Here is a 7,422-nt window from a genome sequence, read left to right as displayed (position 1 = left end):
AACGATCTCATGTATGCATTATCATTTCCAAATATGACTGGCATTGAAGCAACTTCTTTAGTTTTCCCCTCAAGTCTTACTTTGACCAGCCTTATAGTCTCCAGCAATCTTGTACTGGTATGTTTGGTGGTCAGGATAATGACCTATGTGTCCCCACTACTCAAACCCAAAATGGTGCAATCTACAGAGTGAGGCAGTGTCATTGGAAAGCACTTCTCTTTAGCTGTTGTGTAAATGCTGAATGAAAACAAAGGACCTTTTGAGTAGCTGTTAATACTAACTGTCTGAATCCAGCAGCTCTGTGCTTGCTCTGGCCTTCCCTCCTTTCTTATTCCCTCTGCCCTACCGCTCTATATTCTCTACATCGTGTAATTAACTAGCTATCCTCAGAAAGCCAAGTGTGGAACCCAAAGTGTGGGACCTATGGCAAATTTTATGTGCACATTTTATATACAAATCTGCCATCCTTAGCAATACAGTGATCTTCCTAAAATCTTGGGTCTAGTGTCAGACTGCTTACTTCAAAATCCTAGCTCTAGGGCCAGCCCGGTGGCGCACTCGGTAGAGTGTGGCCGCGGCAGCGCTCCCGCTGAGGGTTTGGATCCCATATAGAGACCTGTCTGCTCACTGGTTGAGCGCAGTGCGGGCGCGACACTGAGGGTTGCGATCCCGTTACCGGTCACGAAAAAAGACAAAAAAAGGAAAAAAAAAATCCTAGCTCTAATTTTTACTAGTTGTAACAATGATCACATTTTAACCTCTCTAAGCCTCAGTTTCCTTCTTTGTAAACTTAGGAATTGCTATGTCATTAATTGACAATAGTTTATGTAAAGCTCCTGATACAGGAAGAGCACTCAATATATGTTAGCTTTTATTAATGTTGTTCTTACTGGCCTTTCATTTGACTACTGAAAAGGAAGAAAAAAGTAAACATGGTAAGAAGTATAGGAAATGTAAGTGGATTGGAATTGCTGAATTAATTTGTATTCACTATGAATACAGATAATAATTTTTGCAAGTTCTATAAATGAAAAAATGTTAAAAGAGAAGAGAATGACAAAGAAAATTGACTCTTGAGGGAGAAACTAGTCTATTTTTTTCCATTGACATCCAAACTATGGATCCTTGTTAACCATTGTTTATCAATTATCTCTGTCACTGTATTTCTTAAAAGATGAATAGAATTTTAATATCTTCTGATGCTATTGGGGATTATGTGGGCTAAACACAGTAAGTAGACATTTGAGTGCAGCATAGTTAGGTAATATAGGTCTGAAGCCTCCCACTTCTGCAGTGATTATTTCTTGTCCTAGTCCTAACTTGTTACAGAATATATGGAGGTACTTCCACTGGTCTCCCAATATGCCCTCCCACATGTTTTGCTATTGCTTGGCAGTCAAGCTCAGATTAGAGTTCTCTCCTTGACTATCTTATTTCTCTTTCACGGCTATTTATCTGAATTCAATTTTTAGTTGCTTCTTTGCTTTTACATTTGGTTTGTCTGAATGCAGCTGTGGTTCTATTCCTATTAAAAAATACAGGTTCTTGGGCCGGCCCGGTGGTGCACTGCGCTAGTGCGCTGCTTGAGAAGCACGGAGGCGCTCCCGCCGAGGGTTCGGATCCCACATACAGACCGGTTCCCGCTCACTGGCTGAGCGAGGCGCGGGGGCAACACCAAGGGTTGCGATCCCGTTGCCGGTCCCGGTCCGGTACGGGGGCAACACTGAGGGTTGCGATCTGTTGCCGGACACGGAAAAAGACAAAAAATATATATATATATACAGGTTCTTAATACTAACCCATGAGATTGTCCTTTTGATGATAAATCTGAAAGGGCTTGCATTCTGTGGTCGTAAAATGTCAAGTTTTATCTACATGGGTTGAAGAAGCCAATCTACCTTTCATCCTACTTAATTGTTCTCATTTATTTAACATTATCTTCTAGTCCATATCTGCATTGAGGGTAGAGTCTGTGTTCACAAGTTAAATTCCAAGACATATAGTCCCTGACTATCTAGAAAGACCCGNTCTTGGGTCTAGTGTCAGACTGCTTACTTCAAAATCCTAGCTCTAGGGCCAGCCCGGTGGCGCACTCGGTAGAGTGTGGCCGCGGCAGCGCTCCCGCTGAGGGTTTGGATCCCATATAGAGACCTGTCTGCTCACTGGTTGAGCGCAGTGCGGGCGCGACACTGAGGGTTGCGATCCCGTTACCGGTCACGAAAAAAGACAAAAAAAGGAAAAAAAAAATCCTAGCTCTAATTTTTACTAGTTGTAACAATGATCACATTTTAACCTCTCTAAGCCTCAGTTTCCTTCTTTGTAAACTTAGGAATTGCTATGTCATTAATTGACAATAGTTTATGTAAAGCTCCTGATACAGGAAGAGCACTCAATATATGTTAGCTTTTATTAATGTTGTTCTTACTGGCCTTTCATTTGACTACTGAAAAGGAAGGAAATAATTAAGTGTACTGGGAAGATTATTTAAATTACAAGTGTGTGGTAGACTATAAGGCCTTTCTTAAATATTAGATATGAAAAAAAGAAAGTGGAAGTAGACAATAATGTTTTCCAGATTTGTTGATTATGTTGGTGTTGATAACAGTAAAGAAAAATAGTTGAAGTAGGCCTGTGTCTTCAGGTTGAAGTCAAAATAAATGTGCTTGGTTTCTGCTATTCTGGGTTTGACAGCACTATAAGACATTGAGGTGGTCCTGTTTCGTAAATATTGAGAATACAGGATTGGAATTCGAGAAAGTGTTTTTTTAAGTTGAGAGTAAGAGAATTCCCATGCTTTATTCTATTACATAGACGCTATATTTTTACTTGAATTTCTTCCATATACCTTCAAAATTTCTATAAATTTTGAGTTATTATTCTTAACGAAAATCTCTATTTCATATAAACCCTTTTGTCAGAGCACATTTTGTAGGTAACTCTAGTATCCTCTAGGTTAAAGTTGCAACTGTTTTCACCTGATACTATGTAATTGTAGGAACATAACCTCTCTTGGCCTCCAACTAAAAATATTTTCCATGTTTAAGTTTGGAAGTCTATAAGAGTTTTATCTATCACTGGGAAGAAGTTGGCTTATGAACCTCCATCCTGAATTACTTTTCAAGATTCCCACTAGTGTTTCTTTTGACTTTGACCACTGCAGAATGATTATTCTACCAGAAAACATTACCTCTGAATTCTCAGATTTTAAAAACTGCACTATGTTCTATGACTGGGATGTCGAGGTGTGTGTGGAAAATTACCTTTTCTAATTCTGTGTCACAACTTATCCTCTAGGTTCTGGGGAATTACTGCTTGAATCCAGAATCTCATAATCTTTAATAAATAACATAAGCTTCTTAAGGTCCTAAAAGGAGTGTCCAAGCAAGTTAGACCTTCAAAATCCTATTCATTCATTCAATAGATACTTATTATCTATAATGCTTCAGGGTCTTTGATATGTTCTGGTTAAACAATGGTAAGCAAAGCACAAATACAACACTCTCTTTTGTTATAGAACTCGCCATCTAGAGGTAAAAATCGATGTAAAATAACAGTGCTTAAATACGTGAATTTATTCCTTCAATCCATTCTACAGATAATTGTTCATTCCTTTCAACACATGATTACTTGGCTCCTGTTCCAGGTGCTGCCTACGGAGATACAATTAAAACAAAAAATCCCTATCTACCTAGAGCTTACATTCTAGTGAAAAAGACAATAATAAATTAACAAATAAACATGTACCTTTCTATGGAACAAATTCTATAGAAAAAAAGTAAACATGGTAAGAAGTATAGGAAATGTAAGTGGATTGGAATTGCTGAATTAATTTGTATTCACTATGAATACAGATAATAATTTTTGCAAGTTCTATAAATGAAAAAATGTTAAAAGAGAAGAGAATGACAAAGAAAATTGACTCGTGAGGGAGAAACTAGTCTATTTTTTTCCATTGACATCCAAACTATGGATCCTTGTTAACCATTGTTTATCAATTTTCTCTGTCACTGTATTTCTTAAAAGATGAATAGAATTTTAATATCTTCTGATGCCATTGGGGATTATGTGGGCTAAACACAGTAAGTAGACATTTGAGTGCAGCATAGTTAGGTAATATAGGTCTGAAGCCTCCCACTTCTACAGTGATTATTTCTTGTCCTAGTCCTAACTTGTTACAGAATATATGGAGGTACTTCCACTGGTCTCCCAATATGCCCTCCCACGTTTTGCTATTGCTTGGCAGTCAAGCTCAGATTAGAGTTCTCTCCTTGACTATCTTATTTCTCTTTCACGGCTATTTATCTGAACTCAATTTTTAGTTGCTTCTTTGCTTTTACATTTGGTTTGTCTGAATGCAGCTGTGGTTCTATTCCTATTAAAAAATACAGGTTCTTAATACTAACCCATGAGATTGTCCATTTGATGATAAATCTGAAAGGGCTTGCATTCTGTGGTCGTAAAATGTCAAGTTTTATCTACATGGGTTGAAGAAGCCAATCTACCTTTCATCCTACTTAATTGTTCTCATTTATTTAACATTATCTTCTAGTCCATATCTGCATTGAGGGTAGAGTCTGTGTTCACCAGTTAAATTCCAAGACATATAGTCCCTGACTATCTAGAAAGACCCGTGCTCCAACTGCATTTTACTCAAAATTCTGAGTCTTCGTTACAGTGCGTTGCAGTCATTAAGTTCCAAGTTTAAAGGCAGGAATAATTATGTGCACATATAAAAGGTGAAAGATGATAAGTATTGTTTAAATGAATAAATAGACAAATCAATGTGCGTAAGAAAATGATTTCCTCCAAAATAACCTCCTCTGTAGTTTGAAATATTATCTGAAATAATTTATTCTGCAGTGTTAAAATATTCCCATGCAAACAGTCCTCTCCTGCTGTAGCTTACTGTTTAGTGTACCTATGTACTTTATTAGTAGTATTTTAGCGATCAGCAGAATGTGAGGATATGTTCCTGCCTCGGAGTATAAGTTTAGCTGCCAGTGTTCTGGAAATCCAGAGAGCACATGAAAGTTGGAAGAGCATCACTACTACATTTTGACTTTTACTTAAGTGTCCTCACATTAGCCCTAACCTCCTTTGTCTTCTCATTGTCTGTAGAGTCTGTCTGCTCAGGCTAGTGCAGAGGGGATATTTTCTCTATCTTCCCATTGTAAAATGGAGCAAGGCATGGCTGCATGGGACAAATGTGAGAATTTGATGTTCAATAATGAATCTTTCAACNCATATAAAAGGTGAAAGATGATAAGTATTGTTTAAATGAATAAATAGACAAATCAATGTGCATAAGAAAATGACTTCCTCCAAAATAACCTCCTCTGTAGTTTGAAATATTATCTGAAATAATTTATTCTGCAGTGTTAAAATATTCCCATGCAAACAGTCCTCTCCCGCTGTAGCTTACTGTTTAGTGTACCTTATGTGCTTTATTAGTAGTATTTTAGCGATCAGCAGAATGTGAGGATATGTTCCTGCCTCGGAGTATAAGCTTAGCTGCCAGTGTTCTGGAAATCCAGAGAGCACATGAAAGTTGGAAAAGCATCACTACTACATTTTGACTTTTACTTAAGTGTCCTCACATTAGCCCTAACCTCCTTTGTCTTCTCATTGTCTGTAGAGTCTGTCTGCTCAGGCTAGTGCAGAGGGGATATTTTCTCTATCTTCCCATTGTAAAATGGAGCAAGGCATGGCTGCATGGGACAAATGTGAGAATTTGATGTTCAATAATGAATCTTTCAACCAGCCCTCCTATCTTCACATCTTCTCCCTTCAGAAATATTTAGGAGTTTCATTTGCTGAGACATTCTACTATATTGTGTGTAAATAAGCTTGATTTTTGTTGGATCCCTCTATGCAATCATTAGCTTTCAACTTTCTCTTCCCTACTAGGACATTACTGCTAAGCAGATTCAGCAATTACCAATCCCAAGGGAGGACTCCCACTGGGTAGAGAATAGCAAAGATCATCACTATGACAACCACCAGAAACAGGAGTCCACATACTTGTGCCCACTGAACCCTGGGCTATTGTTTGGTTCCACCATGCACTGGTTACCTATGTGTCTGAGTTTTGTGAAACAAAACATACTCACACACAATAAGTCATGGGAAGCAGGTTCATTGCTTACAGACAGGCAGTAAGGGGACAGAAGAAGTTCGGGTTCATTGTGAGCTAGTCTCCCAAGGCTCAAAGAAAGCTGCCCAGGTTGGCTAGTCTTAACTGCATGTGCCCCACTTTACACTACACCTGAGGGACCCTTAAAGTCACAGGTTATATACTTCAGGGACCATGGGACTCACAGGGCAAAGCTTTGAAGGACGTCTACTTTCGGGGTGGAGAGGAATCAAGTCTGGGCTGTTCTGGGCAGTTTCTCACCAACTCAAGGTGTTACATTGTCTTTGGTTTTGTTTTTTTGTTTGGTTTTGGTTTTTTGAGGATATGCAGCATTTCTCTTTCCATGCCTGGCTTATTTCACTTAACATAATTTTCTCTAAGTTCATCCCTGTTGTTGTGCATGGCAGTCTTTCATTCTGTTTTTATGGTACAGTAGTGTTCCATTTTATAAATATATCATATTTTCCTTATACATTCGTCTGATGATGGACATTTAGGTTGGTTTCAACTCTTGACTATTGTAAGTAAAGATGCAATAAACATGGGAGTGCAGGTATCCCTTTGACACGATGATTTCCATTCCTTTGGGTATATGCCCAGCAGTAGGATTGCTGAATCGCTTGGTAGTTCTACCTGTAGTTGTTCATTCCCTAGAAGGGACAGAAGCAGGGCCCGGGCTGTTTCAGGCAGTTCCTTCTTATCTCAGGATATTGCATTCCCAGCACATTCTACAGTTACTCTTGAGAATTGGGGAGAGAACTGGACTGTCCTAAGGCCACTCGGAGAACTGTTCTGCAATCACATACTCATCTTCTTTTTATTTCTTCCAACAGTTTATTGACATCTCTTATTGTGTATAATAACCACTCTATTTTTGTTTTTGGATCTATATTGTTTATACTACATTATTTTTATTTTAGTGAAGCAAAATGTTTATGTACATCCGATCCTCTATGTTTGTATAGATGTAGACTTTATTAACTATTTTTTATAGTTTTCAGCTATCACATTTGATTTTTGAGAGTCATTCCTGTAGTTGGTGGAGAAAAAAAACTCCCCCCATGCCTTTGCCCCATTGTCCCCTCTGCCAGGACAGGCAGGCTCTTGCAGTTGTACCGGTTATACAGACATTATAAAACACAAACAAATACCAAATTGATAGTTTTTTTTTCTTTTTTCCCCTCTCTCGGGGATTTCTGATAATTCTAAATCAAGTGAAATTGTCAATGTCCTCTAATTGTCTTTTAAAGGATCCAAAATTCGAAATTTCTCTTGTATAGGTAGATGCA

This window comes from Galeopterus variegatus, unplaced genomic scaffold (genome assembly GCF_000696425.1).
Source record: "Galeopterus variegatus unplaced genomic scaffold, G_variegatus-3.0.2 Scaffold1928, whole genome shotgun sequence".
In the NCBI taxonomy this organism is placed as follows: Eukaryota; Metazoa; Chordata; class Mammalia; order Dermoptera; family Cynocephalidae; genus Galeopterus; species Galeopterus variegatus.
Note: the sequence above shows the minus strand (reverse complement) of the source record.